Source organism: Aptenodytes patagonicus, chromosome 15 (assembly GCF_965638725.1).
Source record: "Aptenodytes patagonicus chromosome 15, bAptPat1.pri.cur, whole genome shotgun sequence".
In the NCBI taxonomy this organism is placed as follows: Eukaryota; Metazoa; Chordata; class Aves; order Sphenisciformes; family Spheniscidae; genus Aptenodytes; species Aptenodytes patagonicus.
In genome coordinates this window covers 10,278,421-10,304,731 of record NC_134963.1, presented here as the reverse complement: position 1 = coordinate 10,304,731, position 26,311 = coordinate 10,278,421, and the positions used below count along the sequence as shown (strand labels likewise).

Below are 26,311 nucleotides of genomic sequence, written 5' to 3'. Positions count from 1 at the left end.
CACTGTCTCTGACTTTTTTTTTCTTTAAAATCAATGAACTTAACTGGTCTTCATATACCATGAGGCTTGCAAGTCTCAGTCGGTGAAATTGGTCAAATACTGACTTGAATAATTTTTGTAATACTTAGAATCATAGAATCACAGAATGGTTTGGGTTGGAAGGGACCTTTAAAGGTCATCTAGTCCAACCCCCCTGCAATGAGCAAGGACATCGTCCACTAGATCAGGTTGCTCAGAGCCCCGTCCAACCTGACCTTGAACGTTTCCAGGGATGGGGCATCCACCACCTCTCTGGGCAACCTGTGCCAGTGTTTCACCACCCTCAGTGTAAAAAATTTCTTCCTTATATCTAGTCTTGTGAAACTTCTGTGATACTAATAGTTTAAAGTATCAAAGTTTTGTGACTGGAAAAGAAAAACAAAACAAAGATGACAGCCCTAATCTAGGTTGCCTGTTTCATGGTCTTAAAAGTAGTTTCTGTGCTATTCTCTGTCAACAGCAGCGTTCTCCAGTCACCATTTTTTGTTGGCAGTTCCAGCAGAAAGGTTACGTTTTGAGCCAGTGAACTTCCTTGCTGCAAGAAATCTATGAAAGAAAGAAGAAAAAAAAAAAAAAGAAAAAAGTGGAGGAAACTTTTGAAAATACAGTTTTTACTTAGAGTAACTTCTGTTGCCACTGGCTTCAATATTCAAATGTAAAGAAGTTCACAAACGAAGTAGTTTTGATCTTTAGAAATACTGTATTTTGTTAATTTAAGCTTACTAGCTAACACTTGAAACTATTTTAATAATTAAAAGCTAGGTAAATCTGAGGTTCACACATCTGGCTCTTATTATTAGCTGGGCATTGCCAATAGAATTAGACCTGGGACACAGTAACATGCGTGGTGCTTATTTCCCCGTCTGTGTTTTCTAAAGCTAATTCTGTATAAGAGGCACTAGCAGTACACGTACACATTCTGGAAGAAAATGACATAAATTTTTAGAAGTAAGATGAAACCTGTTACTAAGAGGCCGTAGTATGAAAGAAGGGAGAGCAAATAGCTAACATGTGGTAAATCATAGTTTATGATCTCTCCTGCTTGCCTCTTTGCCCAGACCATACTTACCTAGGTTGTATTAGGGATTAAGGGATAAAGGGATTAGGGATAAAGATATATCAGTGATCTGGTGCTAACGGAAATTTCTGGTTTGCTAAAAATGTTACCTTTAAATGCTATGATGAAGAGTTGATTTGGCTGACGTGATACTGCAATTTAAATACTGTACTCAGCTTGATAGTGATATACTGGTAATTTGTCCTAGTAATTTGTGGTTAGAATTCTTAGCTATTCCACATCACAACAGTGCAAACATAAGTAGTTGACATCCTAGTGAAGGCCAGTCCCCAGGAGCTGGCTTAAAATGGACAGTTAACGGTCTCATCCTGTGCATTTCTACTCTCCTTACACACCCTCTGTACTTTATCAGCTAGCTCTTCTCAGTGTGTTATTTCTTGAGATTCAAAATTTCCCCCGTGTCTGTAGTTTCTGGAATTGAGCAGCAGTGTGAAAATAACAGATTCTTCAGATGACCAAATAATGTACTTCATTCATTAGTTATGATTAATCTTCCTAATCTTTTGAAGATTTATAATTTTAACTTAAAATGTAATGTACTGATACTCACTGTCTCTGGCTTTTTTTTTTTAACATATATTGGTACTGCTGTCTCTGACTCATGGTAAACATAGTGTACATAAAGCATAGAAATAGGAAAGTATGCTTGTTTTAAAAGGCAATGTTAAAACTTTCTTCACTGAAATATGTCTCTGCTCTTTTTTGTAGGACAAGGACTTAAAGGACTGGGCATGCTCAAACGTTGCTGTTCCTCTTCCCAGTTCTTTATTGTTGGTCATGTCTTGTGGCCTCTCTCAGCTTATCCACTAACTCCTTTGAGCCATTCAGGAGGGCAGTTCCTGGTAGTTTTGGCTTTTCATGCTTTCAATGAATCTTTTAAGCCTGAAGAATTGTAATTGACACTCCTATGCGTAATGCCCATTGTTGACCTGTTGCAGTACTGTACTGTAAGTGCACCTACTGCTGGCCGTATTTTAACTGCTTGCTTTCTGGTTTGAAAGATGCAGTGGTTCCTTTCACTCCTGGATCAATATCCAAGAAGATAATTCATTAACCTGTAAGAAGTTTACACCATGAACTATGTTTTTCTGACTTTACTGAAGTCGCTGGCATTTTTTTTTTTTTTTTAGAAAAGCTACTATTCAGGGCACTTTAAGTCAGTGACATCCCAGATTTTTTTTTGCACTTCCTTTTTAAATAGAAATGGTTAGCATCCAATGGAGTTTATACCATTATGCTATAGATTACAGCATAAGTCATGTTCATGTTAATCTTGCTTATGCACTTGTTTGGGTGTCCTGTGCTGTACATACAGGTATTCTATACAGCGTAAGAGCCACATAGGAACCCAACTTAATTGAATTCATCTAAGAAACATTTTTTCCAGGTATTGACAAAATTTGTACCTTTTTCCCCCTGCCTTTTCTAAAAGAGATCATTTAAAGTTTAACCATGTCGGAGGCGTAGTACTTCCAAAGTTCATACCATGTAGTAATGTTTATAAGTCTTGTGCAAAGAGAATGAGTGGCAGCTCGCCAACTTAGTCACTCACCGTGTGGTGGAAGATTAACAAAGAACATAATGGCATGATGATCTAATGGTGAATGCTTTTCTCTGTGGAAGGCATCCATACGTGGTGGCAAGCGAGAAACCAAAATACGATGTTAATAAACTCAGTCTACATACTGCATACCAATGAAATGCTTCAAATGAGGATTGATATTTTTTACATTTGAATCTAATCACTGACATTCAGAATTTTTGCAGAGAGGAACACTGCATCTTTAAACGAGAAAGTTTGATTTTACTTTTGCTCCTACAGCATGTCAGCATCTCAAGTTCATTTCTTGCAACCTACACTATGGTGATTTGTAATCAAGCCTCCATGAGCTCGTGACATGAAGTACTGTTCTGTTGTCAAGTACTATCAAACTTTTCTGATAATGCTGAGTTAGGACAACCAAACAAAGCTAGCACTAAATAATGTTTAAAATTGTATACCTTTTAATGATCTTTTCAAGTATTTGTTACTGAAATTGTATAATGTGGAGTTTACTAGGTGTTATGTTCCAGTGCAGTGCCTCCTTTTCTTTCCCCACTGCTCTCTGTGGTGAGAAATTTGCCTTGTTTAAAATAATTACTGTGCCCTCGCATGACTGTTAAAGCTTTCTGTGCAAAGATGATTGTCTAAGTGCCACATGCCTATGATTGAGAAAAAAAATAATCTATTGTTACCTCCGAGTTGTGTTCAACTGAAATGCTATTCAACAAATAATTTAGGAAAAATAGTTCTATTTTTAGCTTTTCATATCTCTGCTGTCTTTTTCTCATTTTATTTTGGCAGCAGTGAAGAATGGATTGTATAAAGACTGCTTGCTAATATGAACAAAATGCACTTGTAATTCCTGGAAATAAATTTAAATCTTGTATCTTCACATTAACATTAAGAATTAGTTTTTGGTTTCCTCTTGGGTAATGTGTTTGAATGGAAATCATGTTCAATTGCTACTGTAGTATATAAGGATGCTTGCTGGTTAATAACTCCAGGCTTCCTCATACCATTTAGTCTGCTTTTCAAAGAAATCTAGAAAGCCATTAACTTAGACTTCAATAGATAAGGGTGCTTACAAGATTCCATTTCAAAATTTTCTTTTTCCTATAGTTTAAGTGTTAGTCTGCCAAAACTGTTTTTTAATAAGCAAGGGTTCATCATTAAAGGGCATTTTCTATTAGGAAGTTTCTGTGGTACATAAATCTCTGTTGCGGGGAACATATTAGGAGCATTGTCAGGACACTGCACAAGTGATCATTGAATTGTGGTATGGAACCTATGCTAAAAACATTTCTATAGAAATATGCACTTGACTGTTGATACTAGTGTAGAAATTTCTCTTGACATTTCTACACATCTTTACCAAAATGCTTTTCTCAGTTTTGAAAAGTTGAAATATTTCTAGAATCTCTGCTACTTGTACGATCATCATTACTACAAGAATCACTTTTGGCATGGTTGGAAAGAGACTGTTACTGAAATTAGTTTGTAACACCTCAGTTTTAATTTATTAAGGAAGAACTTTGGCAGCTTACTTCATCCTTCTCTTTCCCAATTCATTTTTTTAATACTTTAATTTTGGATTTTTGGGGAGGTGTAGACTTACCCTTGCATTCTGTCTCTCAGAATGAGAAGCCGAGGGTTTGCTTTACCTAACATCTGGTGCTTTCGGGCTTTCTTCCTTAGCTATTCTTGCTGAATCCAATTGGCATCCATTGGTATCAGTAACCACATTCATCAATCTTTTACTGAATTCAGTAAACATTGTTGGGTTGAATTTGTTGATGCGTCAAATGCAGAAGCATGATTTTTTTTTTTGTCAGATTTTGAAAATAGTTTAAAAGACGGTGCCTATAACAACACTGTGTTAGGTCAGTTATTTCATCATTTTACATTTTTTTTTCTTTATGTAGTTTTTGTATTTTAGAGCGGAGAACAGCAACTCTTAATCGAAGTAACATGCATATTTCATGGTAAAGATGTTTTGGGAATAAGGAATGTAAACAGTTCACTGTCAACAACATTCCAACCTTACAGCGGAAGAAAAATATGCAAACATAAAATTCTCATGGATGCTTTAGCAAATAAGCGTCTTGCTCTGCTGTCCTGACTGTCGCCAGACTCTTCCTCATCAGTATCACATGTTATATCAAATCTGAAGTGTACAACACACTACATGGGCTGAGCAGTGTGGTGCACTATGAGCTTTCAGGAGTAGCAGTGGTGACATAACTCAGCACTGGCCAAATGAAACCCAAGGAGTTGAGCATGGTTTTCCTTACAAAATGAGAAAAAGAAAAACCTGTTGTTGCTGCCCACTGTAATATGCTACGATATATTTATACCATGTCGAAGTTGTTTGCTGAGCAACTGTACTATAGATTTAAACTTTATTAATATATATTTGCTTATGTTAGTGTAGTTTATATAGTCCTTGGTTATTGATAAATTTATTGTGTTGTTACAGCACAGTGATATGGTATAAATATAGGTCTATACATAACACACCATATACTCATGAATTTGGTCCCTTGCATAGTACTTTTATATTTGTACAGCAATGTCTTCAAGCAATCCCAGATTTTAGGGGACATATTTTTGTAAATGCAGTGGTTTAAACAAAAAAGTCCAAACAATCCTTTTACTAAGTTTTAAATACATTTGTGGTTCAAAATGGTTTAGTTAACAATTGAAATCAAGACACTAAATTAGTGAAAGGTGCACATTAGTAAAGTGAAGCTTACAATGGTTTTTGTAGCATGTGCTGTGATCAAACTAAGTGAAACATTGGAGGAAATGTAAAAGTTGGACTACCTTTGTAAATCTAGAACAAATTTCTAAAGGTTGCAGCTGGTTTACTTACTATTGTTGCCTTTTCTTGTGTTGTATCAGTGTAGAGCACTCTTAAAATACTCAAACTGCTTTGTCTTTGCTTTGTACTGTTGGTGCCTTCTTAGTCATGTACCCCACAAGTCCTGCATAGCTAATTTAGTTAATGGTAAGTTTAAAATAAAAAGCAAAGGAAGATTTTATAAAAAAAAAAAAAAAAAAAATCATTTTCTGTATGTTCTTATTCATTGTAACAATTAAACGTTTATATTGTGACAGATTTGTGATTTGGTTAATCTGTATAGATTAATTGTAAGTAGCAAAGGTTTATATTTCGTCTTATTCTTTTGATGTTGTAAACGTATGTGATTTTTCTTTTTTAAATCAGGTAACTTAATGTTCTGTTTTGTTTTTGGCATCTGAATCTTGTAAAAACAAATGCAAAGAAAATCATTAAATTGTGTCCCTGTATTACCAAATCAGCATAGTACTGTGCATATATAGAATGATTGGAATTTTGCTTTAAAATGAACTGCTGTTTTATAAACCATAAATACACTGCTGTGTATATGTTAGCTTATCTAAAAAATTACTGTCACTTGAACACTGCAGTAGTGAGTAGCCTACATTTAATATTTGTAAATACTCATTCCACTATATGATTATACCAGCTTGAAATTAAATTAGGGAAGCCATCCAAAAAAACACAGGTGAAGTTTCTTTAAAGACAGGCAGAAATGTTTTATCTTTGGTGTAAGAAAGTTATGAAATCATCAGTATTTTGAACTGTTGAGCACAGAGTAATGCAAATAGATTCCAGTGCATCTGATGATTCACAGACTTTTTTTTGACACTTTTTATATTGATATTCATATAGCTATCACCCTGTTCCCATGAAATCTTGAAAATAATTACTTGAGAGATCCTTAGAGACCAGATGTTTTCATTTTATTGCAAAAACGTTTTTCTCAGGCCAAGGGTTTGAAACGTGATTTCTGGGAGCAATGCAAGTAAGCTTACATCACTGTAATGGGCTTTTAATGAATTTTTTTAGCCTAAAATCAGAGTGTGCCAAAGAACTGAACAGTCTGATTCTACACAGAAAAGGTGTAGTTGGATAATGGCAGCTAGAAACTTCTCTAATTAATATGAAAACATAGAAAATGTGACCTGAAACTAAAGAGAGCTTAGCTGTAACTGACAGGTCTGTAACAATGCTGAGAATTGGCTTGTTGAAACTCAGCTCTCCATCCCCTCTTTGGCTTTCACAGCAAAGTATGTAATTTTTTTTCCCCAGAATATTACAAACTTTGTTTTTGCCATAGATAGGTTTATGTGTGTGCTTACTTTTTCGTTGACTGTAGTTGGCTCTCGCTTTCTTTGTTCCCTCTGGCAGAACGCTGTATTTGCAATAGCATGTACTTCAGCGAGTTACTTCAAGGTATATAACTACACTGCATCTTGTCTCAGTGGAGGTTTTGACAAGCTACTGATTGACCTAACACTCTTGTAATCCTTGTTGAAGTAGGGTTAGTTCAAAATATCGTGCATATTTCCTGTATTTCACCAGAATTGGACGCTGATCTGCTCCATCTGTAAGCATCAAGTGTAATGGGCACTCTTTAAACTTGGAGTCAAAGACTGTAGAGATGGGCGCTTGGGTGTAAGCTTGTGGTTTGTGTGGGCTGGCCTGTTTCAGTAAGAGCCCCTGGATGCTCTGGAAGCTGAACTGCCTGCACTGGGGGAGGTGGTACACTCAAAGAAAGACTCATGAAGGCTTGTGAGGAACTACTGAGTACAAGCTCTGTTTATTTGAAGAAATACTAGTGTAGGTTTGATGACATCAAGCTTTGCAGCCCAGGACTTTCTCTGCAGACCAAATATGCCAGTTTGTGTTGTGTACGTTTCATTTTCTGATATTCTTTCTACTAAATTGCATATATGTAACACTTGACAAGCTTAAAAAATAAGAAAAACATTTGAGGCATGTAGAAGACTTATGAACTTCATTGCATCAATACATGCCATGTCTGTTGATGGTTATCTTGTTCTGATGTGTCTTTTCACCATGCATGAAACTCCAGCTAGCTTCAGAAGCGTGCTAGAGCTTAAACTCTGGTTCCAAAGGCGGCTTTGGTGAGTCTGCAAAACAACATCTGTGCTCTGGCAGGTGCTAGAGGTGGCCAGTGTTCACGTCCCCTGTCAGAAATGTGGCCCCACTCATGCAGTGTTTGTGTGAAGGCTAATCTTGGAAGTCAGATATGAGAATCATTCTGTAACCTCTCTGTCTTTCTCCTTTATAAACTGCTGATTACTTTCCATCAGGTGTTTTCCAGATGTCTGCCTGTTTTTTCAGTACATCTTGCTATTGACAATTTACATTTCTGTTTGTCTTCCTATTCAAAGTGAGTGTAAACAAGTCCCAGTTGTTCCAAAAAATCTTTCTTCTATAGGATTTGTGAACTTTGTGATGGAAAACAACAGCTTATTGGTTGTGTTAGTTAAACCGTAAATCCACTGAAGAGGTAAGCAAGAGAGCTGGAAGGTTTCCTGAGACTCTTCCTGTTGGAAGCACAGCATCGGATCTGGTAACTCTATGTGGATTTCTGGGAAGGCAATATGAAAACAGACATAAGGAACAGAAAGGAACAATGCATTTGGCTAAGATGCAGCATGCAACCCAGTTCCAGTGGGTTTCTTTGCTGCTGTTGGAAAGTTCTGCCTGAACTGGTCCCTGGTTCAAACTCTTTCCTTTTGGACTCTAAATCTTTAAATACCTTGTGAATAGCAAAAGCTTCCTGCTACTTCCCTAAAATTGCCTCATCTTCCTCTCAACACACACACAGAGCCCATTTTCCTTAAAGTTCCTTCCCTTTCCATCTAATTAATGTGTGGCAGAGATGCGTGTGTGATCCTTCTAGCTTTTCATTTTACTTGGTACAGAGGTAGCTTATGTTCGTACATGAAGGCTGAAAAAAGAAGCCCTAAAGTATTCTGTTTCTGATTTCCCAGAAAAGAGCAAGAAATACCTTGACAGCATGTTGGGTTTGCAGCATTTTCTCATGTAAAAATACAGAGTTAAAAAATACTTTCATTTATCTTGTGAGTCTTTCATCTTGTGAGTCTTTCCATGAGTTTGTGTGGCACTCAACTGTATTAGCTGTCAACTGAAATACTTCTGCTCCATGTCTCCTTCCATTGCTGCTGGGACTGGGCTGACCTTTGATCTTGCTGTCTTACTGTCTTCCAGCAAGGCTTCTTTTCCTCAGGGTTTTACACTTAACGTTGGTATTTTTCTCCAAAGTCCTTTGACTACTATGACTGGGTTGATGGCTTCACTTCTTTGTTCTTTCTTTACTTTATCTTGCATGGCTGTACATTACCTACAGTCTCACAGCTCAACTTTTGTTTGCTTTTTAAATTTTTTTTCTTCTGTAAAGCTGAGCCAAGGACAGAGCTGGGCCCTGGTTACAGGCAGCTGACTCCTGGGCCACCGGTTACAGCTGCTGGCTTTGGGGAAAAAACTTGCACAGCGCAGAGCAGCTCCTCGCCTGCAATCAGTCATTGCAGTGCCCGGGATGGTACTGACTAAGGCGTTGCACAGTATAGTAAGGTGGAATTAACAGATCATGATTTTAATGCTGACCTTGAATATATAACCAACCCAGAAATAACAATGGTATATTTTAGTCTCTCTAGCCATAATGTATGCTTCAGCACATCTGAAAACTATTTTAAAATTCAGGCTTTTCTAGCAAAAAAAATAATAAAACCCAAAGCTGTAAAAGAATACCATAGAAATTTTAAAAATTTGCTATTGTTAAAAGACTTGAGATGTACCTTTTAGGGTTTGGGGTTTTTTGTTACATCCAAGACTAAATGGCTTGTTCTGAAGATGTTTTTCTGCCTTAAAACCGCAAATGCAAAATGATGAATATTAAGAATTTTAGCTTGAGAGTCACTGAACTAATTATATCACAAGTGAGCCGAACAATTCAGGGGAAGTTTTTTTAGTCAAGCCTTTCTCCTAGTTCACCTTTAATTTCAATAGCTAGTACTTAAAAGGAAATTTTGACTAAAAACCCTTTCTATATTCCTGGAAGTGTTAAAACTCAAATATTCTAACTTGTAGTTAGTGTCATGTTTCTACGTGACAGGGGCTGGGGGCACAAACAGGACCTGGATGGAGAAACTCAAAGACCTGAGTAACATACAGTATAGTACACAGAGAACAAAACAAATGACACAGACTACCTGCTTACCTATAAAGCCCCTTAGGGAATTACAGCAGCAGTCGGCCGATGGAAAAACCACACTGGCATGACATGGTGACAAAGATCCAAAATGGACACCTTATGACTACAGAAACTGGTGCTAAAACCACAAAAGATGAACACAACTGCTATGACTGATACTAGAACAAACCTCACTGGACACTTACTTAAGGAAAGAGGCAAAACTGGAATAACAGAAAAAGCTTGCATGCCCGGGACTGCAATAAAAGACAGACCCCTGGCTGGAGATTGTTACGAGCGCAAGTAATACACACCCTCTTCTCCAAGGAATTTCAAGAAAGACAGTGACAAACCTGCACTGGAAATAAGTGCCTAGTCAATGCCTCTAAGTAACAATGGCTGTGACAGCTGGATGGATGGAAAAATTAAGTCTGAAATGAAGTAAGTAAAAGGCACAGAGAAGCAGAGACCTCAGAGTTCTGGAGGGTATATTTTAATGTACCTAATGCTTTCCAAGATGAGACTTGTTTGACATTCAGCCCTGCATATTGTGATACGGAGACCCGGATGGTTTATGCTGTGTCTCTGGTGACTTTGTCATACCTCCCATCAGCTGCAGAGAGACTACAACAGAACAGGCCTCATCGACACCCAAATGCAAAACCAATCTGAGAAAGGCTGGTGAACTCTCTTCCCTTTCCCAACCATCCCCCAGTCCCAAAACTTTAGAAACCCCTTCTCTTCTCCTGAACTGTCAGGGAAGGAACCCCACTCCTTCCCGACAGCTCCTGCCCTGTATTTGCAGCCCTGAATCCCCTGTGTCAGCCGCTCCTCAGGAGCTGCTCTTCCAAGCCGTGCCCTGCATTCTGTGGGCACCTCCTATCTTCTGTCTTCCCATGGACTCCAGGCTCTACTACAGACCCTCAAAACAAGTGAGGTCCTGATGCTTATAATCTGCGAGGGGCCTGCTGCAAGCTGCAAAGGTTCTAGGGACAACATGGTACTCTGTGGGTGATCAGGAAAGGCGATGAGCCGTCCCGTACCCCGAAAGATCATTATGTCTTATGTCCTCGCTACTTTCTTCAGAAATACTAAAACTCCATATACAGGTGCATACAAGATGCTCACCCTAACCCATGCTAGATAATCTCACCATCAGCCCTATTAAGAGAGATATCAGCAACTTACACAGTATACAGCAAAACTGGTGAAAAAGACAAGGTTCCATTGTCAATAACATCAGGAATTCCAGGAAAATGCAATGCACCTAGGGAAAAAAAAAACCAAAACACCATACTATCAAACCATCTTGCCACCCCTGAACAGTCGATACAAAATTACTGACCTGATTAAAAAAAAGCTGCGTACAAGTGTACTTTCTACTACGTATGCTGTTTAACCTTGGCTGGTCCTGAAGCCCTTACCCCAAACAGACACCTCCGCTTCTCTAAAAGCCAAACCACATCTGCCCAAACAGCTGAGCCGGCTCCAAAGCTGCCATCACCTGCAGGGACAGCAGGGCGCCGACCCCAGAGGAGCCCAGGAGCAGAGCCAGCTCCCTCAGGAGAGGCTGTGGCCAGGACAGCCCGGGCCCCGCCCACCGCCCTTCCCACAATCCCCTGGGAAAGGGGCGGGGCCAACCACCAGAAGGCATAAGGCCCAGCCAGGAGTTCTCGCATCACCTTCATTTACAGCGTGCGAAGCGCTGAACGGAGCGAGCGACCCGTACTGGAAACGGCGATATCGCCTCTTTTCCTACAACCGCATCTACTGCATCAGCAACGTGACCGGGTAGGGAATTAAACTTAATTTTTCTGGGGCGTACCTAGAAAAAGATACACGTCATACTAAGCTATGTAGGAAAGTAGTTCATGAAGTGGAGTAACAATATTATTATCAAAAATTATGTGCTTTAGTTTCCTATTAAAAAAACAAAATACTATGGGGTTACACTTCATTTCTAGCAAGTCCACCCATACTACTTCTACCAGAACTACGTGCTGGGTAGGACTGAACGACAAAGCAGAATTGGATCCCGTAAAAATCCCTCCTCAAAAATATCTCCGGTTGCAAAGTAAATTATTTACTGTAAATCACCAACCGTTCAGAGGCACCTCGATGGCTTCTCTGACTGACTCCCTTAACAGAACTAGATGAGTCCCAAAGGACAGAAAACACAAAAAAACCATGGAAATACAAGAAATGTATCAGAAGCTGTATGAAGCAGCCTAGTTAACACTTAAGTAGCTAGAACAGAAATGAATTGTAAAACACAACAAAAAACACGCCAGGAGCTGTGTCGATAAAAATAGATGAAGGCTATCACCTTCTCTGAAAAACTCAAGGGAAGATCTGAGCTGATGACAGACATCTTTGGGTACCAAATACCAAATAGAAACATACTCTAAGACAGATAACAAACAGACTGCTGTGGAGCACGAAGACGGCTTTGGAAATGGTTCTGACAGAACAAGAGGCATCGTCACATGGATTAGAGAGATCCCGAAGGGGCCAGAGAGACCAAAGAAGTCTCAAGGATGCAATGAGCTCAGAAGGGAATTGAACAAAGTACAGATGTCCTCAGGGGACCAGGGACCGAATGGAGGTGCACCGAATGGGTGAGAGGGCAGAAAGACCGACTGGGGTAACAGATGTGGACTCAGGAAGGATTCAGAGGGGAAAAGAGGCATGCAAAGTGCCCCCCCCAAGCTAGAACGGGGCTCTGGGGTATAGGGGATGTCTCATGAGAGCAAAGGGAGCAGAGGAGTCCCAGGGGGGCCTGAGAGACCAAAGAAGCCTCAGAGATAACAATGAGGAACTCTGAAGGGGATTTCAACAAAGTACAGATGTCGTCAGGGGGCCAGGGGCTGAATGGAGCCATCCTAAACAGCAAAGAGTAAGATAAGAATGCTCTGAAGAGCACAAAAAAAACCCCAAATTGAAAGGGCGCTAAAGCGCTACAAGAGTGCTGTGGAGTACAAGAAAGGACTCAGAAGACATTGTTATAGAGAGTAGAGAAATTATGAGGGGGCAGGGTAAGAAAAGAAGGCTTGGAGACACAGTGAGGGCCTTGGAGTCTCAGGAAGGCATCTAGGCAAACTACGGATGACAGAGAGGAACCAAAGGGAGACACCCTTGAAGTCAGAAAGAAAGATAAAGACCGCTGCGTAGCAAAGGAAGACAGGAGGCTCTAACAGAACAAGAAAGATGGAAAGGGAGATAAAGTGCTACAAGGTGCTGTGGAGAACGAGGAAGGTCTCGGGAGGCATTGTGACTGTGAGGAGAGGGGCTTTGGGGCGGGCTGACAGACAAGGCTTGGGGACAACAAGGAGGAACTCAGGTGATCATCTGAGCAGAGTACAGATGGTCCCAGGTGGCCGGGGACTGGACACAGGAATCCTAGATAGCATAGAGGAACAAATGAGTGCTCTATGGCTCAAAGTGCTACAAGATGGATGTGGAACACAAGGAAGGTCTCGGGATGTATTGTGACTGGGAGAAAAAAAATGTCCCGAGGGAGCCAGAGAGACAGCAAAAGGATTGGGGACATGACAATTAAATCCAGAGGGAATCTGAACTGAGCAAATGTGTCATCAGAGGGCTGGGGAACGAATAGAGGCACGGGTAGAGGGAAGAGAGGACAGAATGACTGGGCTGGATCACAGATACGGACTCAGGAAGTCTTCTGAGGGAACAAGAGGGGTGCAAGGTCAGCTACAAAGCTAAAAGTGTGCTAAGGGCAACCTCGAAGGCATCGTGACACCATTAGAGGGGTCCTGAATGGGCCAGAGAGACCAAAGGCGGCTCAGGGACACAAGGAGGAAGTCTGGAGGGGATTTGAACAGAGTACAGATGTCCTCAGGTGGCCAGGGACCAAATGGAGGCACCCTAGTCGGCAGAGAGGATAAGGGCACTCCAAGGCACAAACAAACCCAAGGATGGGGTTCAGAGGTAATGAGAGAGGATCGAAGTCTGCTACAGAGCTAAAACAGGGCTGTAGGATACAAAGAAGGTCTCAGGAGGCACGGTGACTGAGAGCAGAGGGGTCATGAAAGGCTCGGAGGGGTAAGAGAGACTGAAAGGGAGGTAAAGTGCTACCAAAATGCTGTGGAGCACAAGGAAGGTCTCAGGAAGCACCCTAGATGGCATAGAAAAGAATGCTCTTTTTTGGGAATGGAGATCTTAAGAGAGGTGTGATTGCAACAATACGAGTCCAAAGGCAGCTTACAGAACTAAAAGTGTGCTGCAGGGAACATCTAAGACCTCAGGAGGCATTGTGATGGTAGCCGAGGGGTTCTAAGAGGGATAGACAAATGAAGGCTCGAGGACATGATGAAGTCCAGAGGGGATTTGAACAGACTACAGATGTCCTCAGGGGACCAGGGACTGAACAGAGATATCCTAGCTAACACAGAGGACAACATGAGTGTTCTGGAGATGAAAGATGGCATCAGGAAAGGTTCTCAGGGAGCAAGAAGGGTGCGAAGTGCGCTACAGAGCCAAAAGAGGGCTGGGGGGCACAAGGATGGCCTCAGGAGGCATGATGACGGGAGAAGGGTGCTGAGAGTCAGAGACAAAAGAAAGCTCTTGGATACAATGCAAAACTCAAGAAGGTGTCCCAACAATGTACAGATGTCCTCAGCGGATGAGCGACTGAATGGAGACATCCTAGATGGCAGTGAATAAGGTAAGAGAGCTCTGGGGCATAGAGAAAGCCTGAGGAAGGGTTCTCTCTGAATAAGAGAGACACAAAGAGGGCTGCAGGCCTCGAAGGGTGCCGTGGGGCACAAGGACAGTCTCGGGAGGCATCGTGACAGGAGTGAGAGGGCTCCAGGGGGGCAGTGGGAATGTGGACATAGAGACAAACAAAGGATTGCTGACACAATGAGGTACTCAGCAGCAGATCTGAGCAGAGTACAGATGTCCTCAGGGGACCGGGGACCAAACGGAGGCGTCCGACATGGCGGAGGGAAGGTAAGAGTGCTCTGGGGCAAAATGAAAGCCTGAGGAAGAGTTGTCTCTGAATAAGAAAGATACGAAGCATGCTGCAGAGCTAAAGGATGCCCACAGAACACAAGGACGCTGGCAGGAAGCATCGTGACAGAAATAGAGGGGTGCTGAGGTTGCCAGCGAGATAGAAGAAGGCTCGAGGGCACAAAGGTACTCGGGAGGGGATTTGAACGGTGTACAGATGTCGTGAGGGAGACGCTGACCTATTGGAGGCAAGCGAGATGGAGGAGAGGACAAAAAAGACTGCTCTGAGGAAGAGGGATGACCTGAGGAGATGTTCTGACAAATCGAGAGGGGTACAAATTACGCTCCAGAGATAAAAGCATGCTGAGGAGACCCTCTAAAGCCTCGGGATGAACCGAGAGAAGAGAAGAGAAAAAAAAGACACAAAATATAAAAAGCAACAGGGTATGAGACAAACAAGAAAGAAATAAAAAATAAAAAAATCAAGACAGCTTGATAAAAGTAGACATAGAAAGAAAATTTAAAAAGCAAAAGGCTACAAGGCAGTGGAGAAAAAAAATTAAAAATAGGGACAGAAAACTAGATAAAAGTAGACATAGAAAAAAACCTGAAAAACGAAGGCATTAAAGGAGGAAAAAAATTAAAAAATAGGGACAGCAAACTAAATAAACAGAGTCATAGAAAGAAAATTGAAAAATTGAGAGAGTACCCAACAGACAAGAAAGAATTAAAAAATAGGGACAGGAACTAGACAAAAGTGGACATGGGGGGAAATAAATTAAAGAACGACAAGATTAAGGAAATAAAGGAAAAAATTAAAAAACAGGAACAGCAAACTAAATAAACAGACATAGAAACAAAATTTAAAAAGGGACAGGGTACGGCACAGACTAGAATGAAATAAAAAATAAAGACAGTGAACTGGATAAAAGTAGATATAGAAAAAAATTACAAGCAACGTGACACAGGAAAGAGGAAATAATAAAAAAATAGGGTTAGACATCTGGATAAAAGTAGACGGAAAGAAAATTTTTAAAGTGGCAATGTAGAGGACAGATAGGAAAAAAGGAAATAATAGAGACAGAAAAAATACATAAAAGTGAATATAGAAACAAAAATTCAAAAATGAAGACATTAAGAGAGGAAAAAGTTAAAAAATAGCGAAAAAAACTAAATAGACGGAGACATAGAAAGAAAATTTTAAAGGTGACTGGGTACAGGACAGACTAGAATGAATTAAAAAATAAAGATGGCAAACGATAAAAATAAACGAGGAAAGAAAATTTAAAAGCGACGGGGTACAGGACAGACAGGAAACAATTGAAAAACAAGGAGAGACATCTTGATAAAAGTAGACATAGAATGAAAATTTTAAAAGGTACAGGAAACAGGAAAAAATTAAAAAATAGAGACAGAAAATGAGATAAAAGTACACCTAGAAACAAAATTTCAAAATGAAAAGAATTATGAGAGTAAAATATTGAAAAATAGGGACAGTTAGCTAGATAAAAGTAGACGTAGAAAGAAAATTTAAAAAGCAATATGCTTCATGACAGACAGGAAAGAATTAAGAAATAGAAACAGGAACTGGATAAAAGTAGACATAGAACATTTTAAAAGTGACAGGATTAAGGAAGCAAAGGAAAAAATTAAAAAATAGGGACAGCGAACTAAAAGAGACTTAGAAAATTTTAAAAGCACCTGCACTAAGGAAAGACAAATAATTAAAAGAAAAGACAGCGAAAAAGACAGCAAACGAGATAAAAATAGAAAATTTAAAAAGTGACAGGGATTACAGAAATAAAGGAAAAAATTACGAAAATAGGGATAGCAAACTAAAAGAGATGGAGAAAGAAAATTTAAAAAGCGATGGCACTAAGGAAAGACAAGAAATAATTGAAAAATAAAGACAGCGAAATAAAGATAGTGAACGGGATAAAAGGAGAGAGAAAATTGTAAAAGCAATGGGAATTAAGGAAATAAGGAAAAATTTAAAAATAGCAACGGCAAACTAAAACAGAGACCTATAAAGAAAATGTAAAAGGAAAAATTATGGAATAGGGAGAGCGAACTAGAACAGATGTAGAAAGAAAATTTAAAAAGCGAGGGCACTAAGGAAAGAGAAGAAATAATTAAAAAATAAAGACATTAAAGGGAAGAAAGTAGACATAGAAAGAACATTTAAAAAGTGAGGGGGGTTAGAGAAATAAAGGGAAAAATTGAAAAATAGGGACAGCAAACTAAGACATAGAAAGAAAATTTAAAAAGCAACAGCACTTCAGAAAGACAAGAAATAATTTTAAAAACCAGCAAAGGGAATAAAAGTAGGCATAGAAAGAACACTTAAAAAGCAACTGGGATTAGGGAAATAAAGGGAAAAATTATGAAATAGGGACAGCAAACTAAAACGGAGACATAGAAACAATATCTAAAAAGCAAGGGCACTAAGGAAAGAGAAATAATTTAAAAATAAAGACAGTGACATAAAGACAGCAAATGGGATAAAAGGTGACAGAAAATTTTAAAAGCAATGGGGATTAAGGAAATAAGGAAAAATTTAAAAATAGCAACGGCAAACTAAAACAGAGACCTATAAAGAAAATGTAAAAAGCGAGGGCACAGAAGACAGACAAGAAATGATTTTTTAAAAACAGCAAAGGGAATAAAAGTAGGCATAGAAAGAACATTTTAAAAGTGAGGGGGATTTGGGAAATAAAGGGAAAAATTATGAAATAGGGACAGCAAACTAAGATGTAGGAAAATTTAAAAAGTGACCGTGCTAAGACAATTAAAAGAAAATACAGCGAAATAAAGACAGCGAATGAGATAAGAGTAGAACATTTGAAAAGCCAAAGTATTGAGAGGAATGAACTAACATTCGCAACAGCGAATTAAAATGCAGACATAGACAGAAATAATTAATTTAGAAGACAAGAAATAATTAAGACGACAAGAAATAATTAAAAAATTAAGACAGGGAATGGGATAAAAGTAGACAGAAAATTTTAAAAGCAATGGGGATTAAGGAAATAAGGAAAAATTTAAAAATAGCGACGGCAAACTAAAACAGAGGTGTAGAAAGAAAATTTAAAAAGCAAGGGCACTAAGGAAAGACAGTGAAATAAAGACAGCGAATGGGATAAAAGTAGACAGAAAATCTTAAAAGCATGGGTGATTAAGGAAATAAAAAATACCGACAGCAAACTAAAACGGAGACGTATAAAGAAAATTTAAAAAGTGAAGGCACAGAAGAAAGAGAAGAAATTATTTAGAAAAGACAGCGAAGGGAATAAAAGTGGGCATAGAAAGAACATTTAAAAAGTGAGGGGGGTTAGGGAAATAAAAGAAATATTAAAAAAATAGGAACAGAGAACTAAAACAGATATGGAAAGAAAATTTAAAATGTGTCAGCTTCAAGGAAAGAAGAATAAATTAAAAAGAATAGGGGAAAAAATAGAGACACAAAAGTAAATTTAAAAAGCAACGGGGTATATGACACAGGAAAGAATTAAAAAATGCGGGTAGGGAGCTTGATAAAAGTAGACATAGAAAGCAAATTGAAGAAGTGACAGCGTACAGGGCAGACAGGAGAGAATTAGAAAATAAAGACAGTGAACTGAATAAAAGCAGCCATAGAAACAAAATTTAAAATTGACTGAGTATAGTATAGGCAGGAAAAAATCAAAAAAGAAGGACGGGAAACTAAATAAATGGAGACATAGAAAGAAAATTTTTAAAGCAACTGGGTACAGGACAGAAAGGGAGGAATTAAAAAATAGGGACAGGGAATCGGATAGAGGGAGACATAGAAAGACATTTTAAAAAGTGACAGGCTACAAGCAGCACAGGAAAGAATTAAAAAAATAGGAACAGGGATGAGAATAGAAGGAAACATTGAAAGAAAATTTAAAAAGTGACAGGGAATACGGAAGAAAGGGAGGAATTAAGATTTAGGGAAAGGGAGCCAGATAAAGGGAATTGTTGAAAGAGAAATTAAATAGCGATGGGGTACAAGAAATATAGGGAAGAATTAAAAAGATTAAGAAAGGGAGCCAGATAGAGGGAGATGTAGAAGGAATTTTTAAAAGCAACTGAGTACAAGAAACATAGACAAAAATTAAAACATAGGGAGGTGGATAGGGGACAACGTAGAAAGAAAACTTAAACAGCGATCGGGTACAAGAAACACAGGAATATTAAAAAAAACAGGGACAGGGAGATGGATAGAAGGAACCATAATAAGAAAATTTTATAAGCAACAGGGTACAAGAAACACAGGAAATAATTAAAAAATAGGGACAGGGAGATTGATAGAAGGAAGCATAGAAAGAAAATTTTAAAAGCGATGGGGTACAGGACAGAGGGAGGAAATAAAAAATAGGGACAGAGCGCCAGAGATGGAAATGTAGAAAGAGAAATCAAAATGCAATGGGGTACAAGAAACACAGGAAAGCATTAAAAAATAGGGAGAGGGAGCCGCAGAGAGGGAACCTTAGAAAAACATTAATAGGTGCAGTGGTACAGGGCAGAGCTGGCGGAAGAGTAACAGGTTTTGGGGAGCCAGACAGGTAGGTGGGCCAGCGGAGAGGGAGACAGAAGCCGGGACAGGCAGGGAGGCAGGCAGAGATCTGGGGAAGGGCAGCAGAGATGGACATGTGAGAGAATGCGCAACTCACCACAGCTCCTGGCACCAGCAGGAGACCTTCACCGCCCCAACGCTTTTCTCTCCACTGCAAGGCTTCCCGGCGGCTCACACGTGCAGCCGATGGAGGCACCGAGCTCCCAGCACCGCGAGCTGGTGGTGCGCTCTGCCAGGGACGGCTCGGAGGGATCCTTCCTCGCCGCAGGGACTGGCCATTCCTTGCTGGAGGCAGCTGCCTGTGGGACCCCCGTGGATTCCCTCCTCAGGCAGTTCCCCTTCGTCAGCTCCCTCAGGCAGGCGTGCCTGGGCAGGCCCTTCCCCAGCTAAAGGGAGGAATTAAAAAATAGGGACAGTGAGCTGGATAGAGGGAGACATAGAAATAAAATGTAAAAAGTGATGGGGTACAGGACAGATAGGAAAACATTAAGAAATAAAGACAGGGAGACGAATAGGGGGATACATAGAAAGAGAGACTAGAAAGTGGCAGGGTACAGGAAACACAAGAAAGATAGAGGGAGAAGTAGAAAGAAAATTCAAAAAGCGGCAGAGTACAATTCGCACAGGCACGAATTAAAAAATAAGGCCAGGGAGCTGGAGAGAGACACGTATAAAGAAAATTTTAAAACCGACAGGGTAAAGGAAAGAGCGAGAAGAAATAAAAAATAGGAAAAGGGAACCAGAAAGAGGGAGGCATAGAAAGAAAGTTTGAAAAGTGATGGGGTACAGAGCAGAGGGAGGTATTAAAAAATAGGGTCAGGGAGCCAGATAGGGGGAGACACAGAAATGAAATTTCAAAAGTAATGGGGTACAAGGCCGTGCAGAAAAACTAGAAAAATAGGGAGAGGGAGCCGGTTAGAGAGAGACATAGAAAAAATTTGAAAGGCAACAGGGTACTGGGCAGAGGTGGCAGAAGAATAAATTTTTGGGAGCCATACAGGTAGGTGGGCGGGCAGAGAGGGAGATGGAGGAAGGGAGGCAGGCAGACATCTGGAGAAGGGTGGCAGAGATGGGCCAGGACGCAGAGGAGAGGACATGCGACTCACTGCTGCTCCTGGCGCCAGCAGGAGACCTTCACCACCTCAACGCTTCTCTCTCTGCCTCTGCCCCTTCCTCCTCCGCAGTGCTGCCTGCCCGACCCTCACCTGCATGCAGTGGACACCTCAATACTCCTCATCCACAAGGCTTCCTCAATACATGGCGGCTCACACACATAGCCAATGGAGGCACTGAGCTCCCAGCACCACACGCTGGTGGTCTGCTCTGTTGGGGACGGCTTCCTCGCCGCAGGGACTGGCCATTCCTTGCTGGAGGCAGCCACCTGTGGGACCCCCTTGGATTCACTCCTCAGGCAGTTTGCCTTCGTCAGCTCCCCCAGGCAGGCATGCCCAGGCAGCGCCCTTTACAGCTAGAGCCCCTTCACACAGCAGGGCCAGCCCCATCCTCAGCCTCACTGGCCACACCTGGGGCTGCCCCAGCCCCAGCTGGAGCCCATCAGGAACAGGGGCCATTGCCAAAGCCCCCCAGCACATCACCCCCTCCCCTGCACCTGTCCACAGGCAAGAGCTCTGCACCCAGGGGCTGCAAACACACCCAGGGGCACAGAGGAGGCAGGAAAAGTTTATTCATTAATGCACATAATAAACCCCGGCAGTGAGTTGGCTACAAGGCTCAGTGCCCAAATGCAGCAGGACAGAGGGAGAAAGGGGAGAGAAAAGCAAGAGGAAGGACAGAGGGACGTAGAGAAGAGGTGTGGGACAGGGAGCCAGAAAACGGGACGCTGTGAACAAGAGAGGGACGGGGAGCAGGACAACAGTGTAGAGAGAGTGGAGAGATTGAACCAAGAAAACAGGGACAGGGAAGTGGAGGAATAAATTAGAGACAGGGAACAGGAGAGAGAGGTGGAAGGGACCAGCAGGACAAGATAGGGACGGGACAAGACAAGGTACAGGGAAAAATTCTAAAGTGATAGGGGAGAAGAAACATAGGCAAGAAATAGAAACAGGGAGACAGACAGAGGTAGACGTAAAAAGAAAATTTCGAAAAGTGACAGGGTACAAGAAACATAGGCAAGAACTAACAAATAGGGACAGGGAGATAGAGGGAGATGTAGCAAGAAAATGTAAAAAGTGACGGGGTACAGGACAGAGAGGGAAGAATTAAGAATTAAAGACAGGGAGATGGATAGAGGGAGACGAAAGAAAATTTTGAAAGACAGAATATAAGAATCATAGACAAGAATTAAAAAATAGGTACATGGAACTGCATAGAGGGAGACGTAGGAAAAAAATTTGAAAAGCGACAGTACAAGGAACAGGCAAGAAATTAAAATTAGGTCAGGGAGACAGAGGGAAAGATAGCAAGAAAATTTAAAAAGCAACTGGGTTCAAGAAACGTACGCAAGAACTAAAAAAAATAGGGATGGAGAGGTAGAAAGCAAGCTTCAAAAGTGATGGGGTACAAGAAACAATAAGCAAGAATTAAAAAAATAGAGACAGGGAGCCTGATAGAAGGAAACTGTGGTGGGTTGACCTTGGCTGGCTGCTGGGTGCCCACCAAGCCGCTCTGTCACTCCCCACAAAAAAGCCTGTGGGTCAAGATAAGAACAAAGAGATCACTCACCAATTACTGTCACAGGCAAAACAGGCTTGACTTGGGGACATTAATTTAATTTATTGTCAATCAAAATCAGAGTAGGATAATGAGAAATAAGAACAAATCTAAAAAACACTTCCCCCCCACCCCTCTGTTTTCTCCTGGGCTCATCTTCGCTCCTGACTTCTCCACCTCCTCGCCCTGAGCAGCGCAGGGGACAGGGAGTGAGGGTTGCAGTCAGTTCATCACGTTGTCTCTGCTGCTCCTTCCTCCTCACGCTCTTCTTCTGCTCCAGTGTGGGGTCACTCCAACGGGGCCACAGGTCCTGCACAGCGCAGGCTCTCTACCAGGTCACAGCTTCCTTCAGGCACATCCACCTGCTCCGGCGTGGGGTCCTCCATGGGCTGCAAGTGTATGTCTGCTCCACCATGGACCTCCAGGGCAGGGGGGGACAGGGGGAATCTCTGCTCCGGCGCCTGGAGCACCTCCTCCCCCTCCTTCTTCACTGACCTGGGTATCTGCAGGCCTGTTTCACACTCACATGTTCTCTGTCACAGCTTCTGCGCAGCATTTTTTAGCCCTTCTTAAACAGGTCATCACAGAGGCACTACCAGTGTTGCTGACGGGCTCAGCTTTGACCAGCAGGAGATCCGTCTTGGAGCTGGAACTGGCTGTGCCCAACACAGGGGCAACTCCTGGTGTCTTCTCACAGAACCCACCCCTGCAGCCCCTGCCCCAGCTAACAAAACCTTGCCGTGTAAACCCAATACAACAGCAATCGGCTACAGGGCAGAGGAGGGGGATTGAAAAATAGGGAAAGGGAACCACGGGGAGAGAGGCAGAGGGGGGAAAAAAAATAGCGATGGGCTACAGGCCAGAGAGGAGGGACAGGGCACCAGACTGAGAGAGATGGAGAAAAACAAAGAATAGTGATGAGCCACGGGGCAGAGAGGGAGGAATTAAAAAAGGAGACAGTGAGGTGGAGAGAGAGAGACAGAAATACCAAAAAACCTCGATGAGCTAAAGGGGAGAGACAGAGGAATTAAAGAATAGGGACAGGGAGCCAGACAGAGAGAGAGGACGATAAAGACAAAAATGGGCTATGGAACAGAGAGGGAAGAAATTAAAACATAGGGACAGGGACCTGGAAGGAGAGAATATAAGAAAGAAGAAGTGTAACTAGAATACAGGGCAGAAGAGAGAGGAATTTAAAAATAGGGACATGGAGACAGACAGAGAGAGGTGGGGGGGTGGGAACTGCGAAGGGCTAAAGGGCAGATGGGGAGGAATTAAAAAAAAATTGGGATAGGAAGACAGATAGATGGAGAAAGACAAAAATAGTGATGGGCTGCAGGACAGAGAATGAAAAAAAGAGGGACAGGGAACAGGACAGAAGCACAGAAAGAAAAAGAAAACAGAGAGGTAGAACAACAGATAAAGAGGGGGACTTGAGAACAGGAGAGGGAGAGGTACAGGAAAGCAAAAAAATGACAGAAGTGAGAGAAAGAGAAGGGGGGGCAGGGAGAGACCAGGATGCAGAAGAGGGGTGTCACACCCTCAGGGGTCCAGGACTCACTGCAGCTCCTGCTCTTGGAGCTGCTGGGAGAATTTGACAGTTCGGACACATCTTTCTCTGTCTCTCTACCCCCCTCCCTTCCTCCTCTGTAGCTCAGGTCACTTGATTGTCATCCACCTAAAAGAACAGATTGGTGTCTTACAGCTCTTACAATATGAGGCTTCCCAGATACATAGCCTCACACGCGCACACACTACATGGCTGTACTGTGCTTTTGGTTACGCATGCAGACCCTGCCGTGCACATCGGTGATCGGATCTGCTGAGGACTGCACTAAGAAGGATCCTTCCTCACCCGGAGAGGCAGGCTGTCTCCTGTCTGCAGCTAGAGGCAGCTGCTGGCTGGATCCACTTTATTTTATTCTTCAGCTGCTTCACCTTTTTCTGGCCTCTGCAGCTTCAGCTGTGGCAGCTCCTGTCCATGCACAGCCCGTAAGTGCTCCAGCTATCCCTTTTCACCCATGCCACTAGGAGAATGAGGCCAAAGGCAACCTACACAAACCTGAGCCAGATGCAGTCAACAACATCCCTGGAGAGGAACCGACAACTGAGTCCTCAGTGCTGCCTCTGGGAGAGGGAAAGAACGAGCAACTGTTATCCACAGTCATTACTGGAGCTCTCCTCGGGCAGGAACCCCTCAATCTGCAGGTGCTTCTGGAGACGCCACTCTTTCCCCGAACTGATGCTAATGGTACCTGCATTTATGGAGAATAAAGCATATTCAAGGGCCAGCTTGCTGCCATGAGGACAGGGCTTGGGGGTAGTCTGTGGCTACAGGACAGGCTTCAGGGGAGGTGCTGGGGCTGGGGGCAGCTGCATAGGGTGAGCAGAGCTGGAAGAGTTCTGTTGAGTTGGGGAGGCACCCAGCACCTTTTTAAGGGGGTGGGAAGGCCTCCAGGTACCCAGAGGGGTGGGGGCAGCCATCTCCTGCACCTCTTCCTGCTTCCTCTCTGCCAGCTCTCAGAAAATCCCTGGGAGCTGCCCTGATGGGGCCTGACTCCAACTGTCAGTTGGAAACATCCTTGCAGCTTGTCAGTGCTCTCAGGCATGCCCCAGCAGCACCATCCCCTGGGGCTGCAGCCCTTTTACACAATCACCATCAGCCTCGTTGGCCCCTCCTTTTGGAGGGGCTGGCTCCTCCAGCCCCAGCCCACAGCTGCAGCCATGGCTCCTTACACCCACTATGTAAGCTGTTCCCCTGGACTCTCTGACAGCCACTCACCAAGTACAAAGGACTACAAACACATCTGTGAGTGCAAAGGAGACAGCAAGTGTTTATTTGTCAATGTATCTAAGTCCCAGGAGCGAGTCTGCTCTGGGGCTTGGTGCCTGTACACTCACCCTTCCCGGGACAACTCGGCAGTCGTTATTGGAGCAGCAGATACAGAGAACGAAAATACAGCTTCCTAGACACATAGCCTCGCTCGCGCACTACACGGCCGTACCTCGCTGTTGGTGACGCATACAGTCCCTGCGGTGCACATTGTCGGCCTGGCCTGCTGCGGACTACGAAGAGGGATCCTTCCTCACCCGGAGAGGCAGGCGCTCTCTTGCCTGCAGCGGGAGGCTGCTGCCAGCCCGATGGCCTTCGATTTCTTCTTTACCTTCCTCTGGCCTCTCCAGCTTCAGCTGCGGCAGCTCCTGTCGGCAGCCAGTAAGCGCTCCGCCTGTCCCTTTTCGCCGCCACGCTGTGAGGAGAGCGAGGCCGGGCACAGACAACCCAAGCCTGAGGCGGCTGCAGTCAACGGCATCCCCGACAACCGCGTCCTCAGCGCGGCCTCTGGGAGAGGGAAAGGAGCAGCGACCGCTATTGGCGTAGCTCGCCCCTGGCCGAATCCCCTCCTTCCGCAGGGGCTTCTGGAAACGCATCGAGGCCAGAGCTTGCCGCCGCCGCCGCGACAGGGCTTGGGGGTGACCTGGGGCTACAGGACTCCAGCGGACCGGGAGCCTGCCGCAGCGGACGGTTTGAAGCTTCCCGTCCCGCCACCCCCGGGTGGCCAGCCGGCAGGAGACACCCCCGCATCCGCCGAAGGGGCTCGCTCACCTCACCGGTGGCCCCGACCCTCACCCGCCGCCGCCGGGACCCGCGCCCGGCGCGTCGCCATGCTGCTCCTGGGCACCGCGCATGCGCCGGCCGCCGACGGCTCGCCTGAGGGGCCAGGGCCGGCGCGCGAACGCCGCGCTGCAGTACCGCATTTCGGCCACGAGGCGGCGGCAGCGGCGCTGCTGCGCACCTGTGCGGTGCCGGCCCTGCAGTACCGCGCTTCGGCCACCAGGCGGCGGCAGCAGCGAGCACCCGCCGGGCGGCGCGTGCCCGGGGGCGGCACCGGCGCCGCGCTTCTGCTCTTCGCGCCCGCCGACACCGCGCACGTGGGGCGGCAGCGGCGTTCCCTTACCGGGAGGCAGCAACGAGCGCGGCGGCACCGCCCCGCAGGCACCCCCAGCATCGCATCGCCGTTACCGGCAGACGGCGGCGTGGAGCGCGGGGGCGCCACCGCGCGCGCGCGGCGCCCGAGCTGCGCTACCGCATTTTGGTCGCCGGGCGGCAGCAGCGAGAGCGGCACCGCGCGCCACCGCGCATGCGCGGCTCCCGGGCTGCAGCACCGGCTGTTGGTCGGCGGGCGGCAGCGCCACCCGAAGGGCCCTTTTCTGCGGGCTGAGGGGCGAGTGGCAGCTCGGCCGCGTTTGCACCATCCACAGGCGGTAACGACCTACGGGGGTACAGGCCCTAAATTCCTCTGCCCTCTTCCCACAGGCGGCCCCGGCAGTAATATTCGTTGCCTCTGTACCAAAAA

General features: G+C 43.6%; 1 protein-coding gene and 1 long non-coding RNA gene across 2 annotated transcripts in view; one reads left to right on the top strand and one right to left on the bottom strand.

Annotated features, from left to right (window-relative positions):
• The window catches only part of MAPK1 (mitogen-activated protein kinase 1), a 35,684-nt gene extending 32,132 nt beyond the window's left edge, over window positions 1–3,552 (top strand). Inside the window, exon 9 of the mRNA XM_076353232.1 lies at window positions 1,826–3,552. The gene's annotated coding sequence lies outside the window, so the exon portion shown is untranslated. The remainder of the gene's footprint in view (window positions 1–1,825) is intronic.
• A 3,735-nt stretch (window positions 3,553–7,287) lies between these two features.
• On the bottom strand, window positions 7,288–25,609 carry LOC143167617 (uncharacterized). The gene is made up of 5 exons (XR_012996569.1): window positions 24,962–25,609; window positions 24,019–24,211; window positions 19,384–19,672; window positions 10,922–11,000; window positions 7,288–8,104 (listed from the first exon to the last, which is right to left on the bottom strand). It is a non-coding gene; the product is annotated as an uncharacterized LOC143167617 (long non-coding RNA).
• Between the last annotated feature and the right edge of the window lie 702 nt (window positions 25,610–26,311).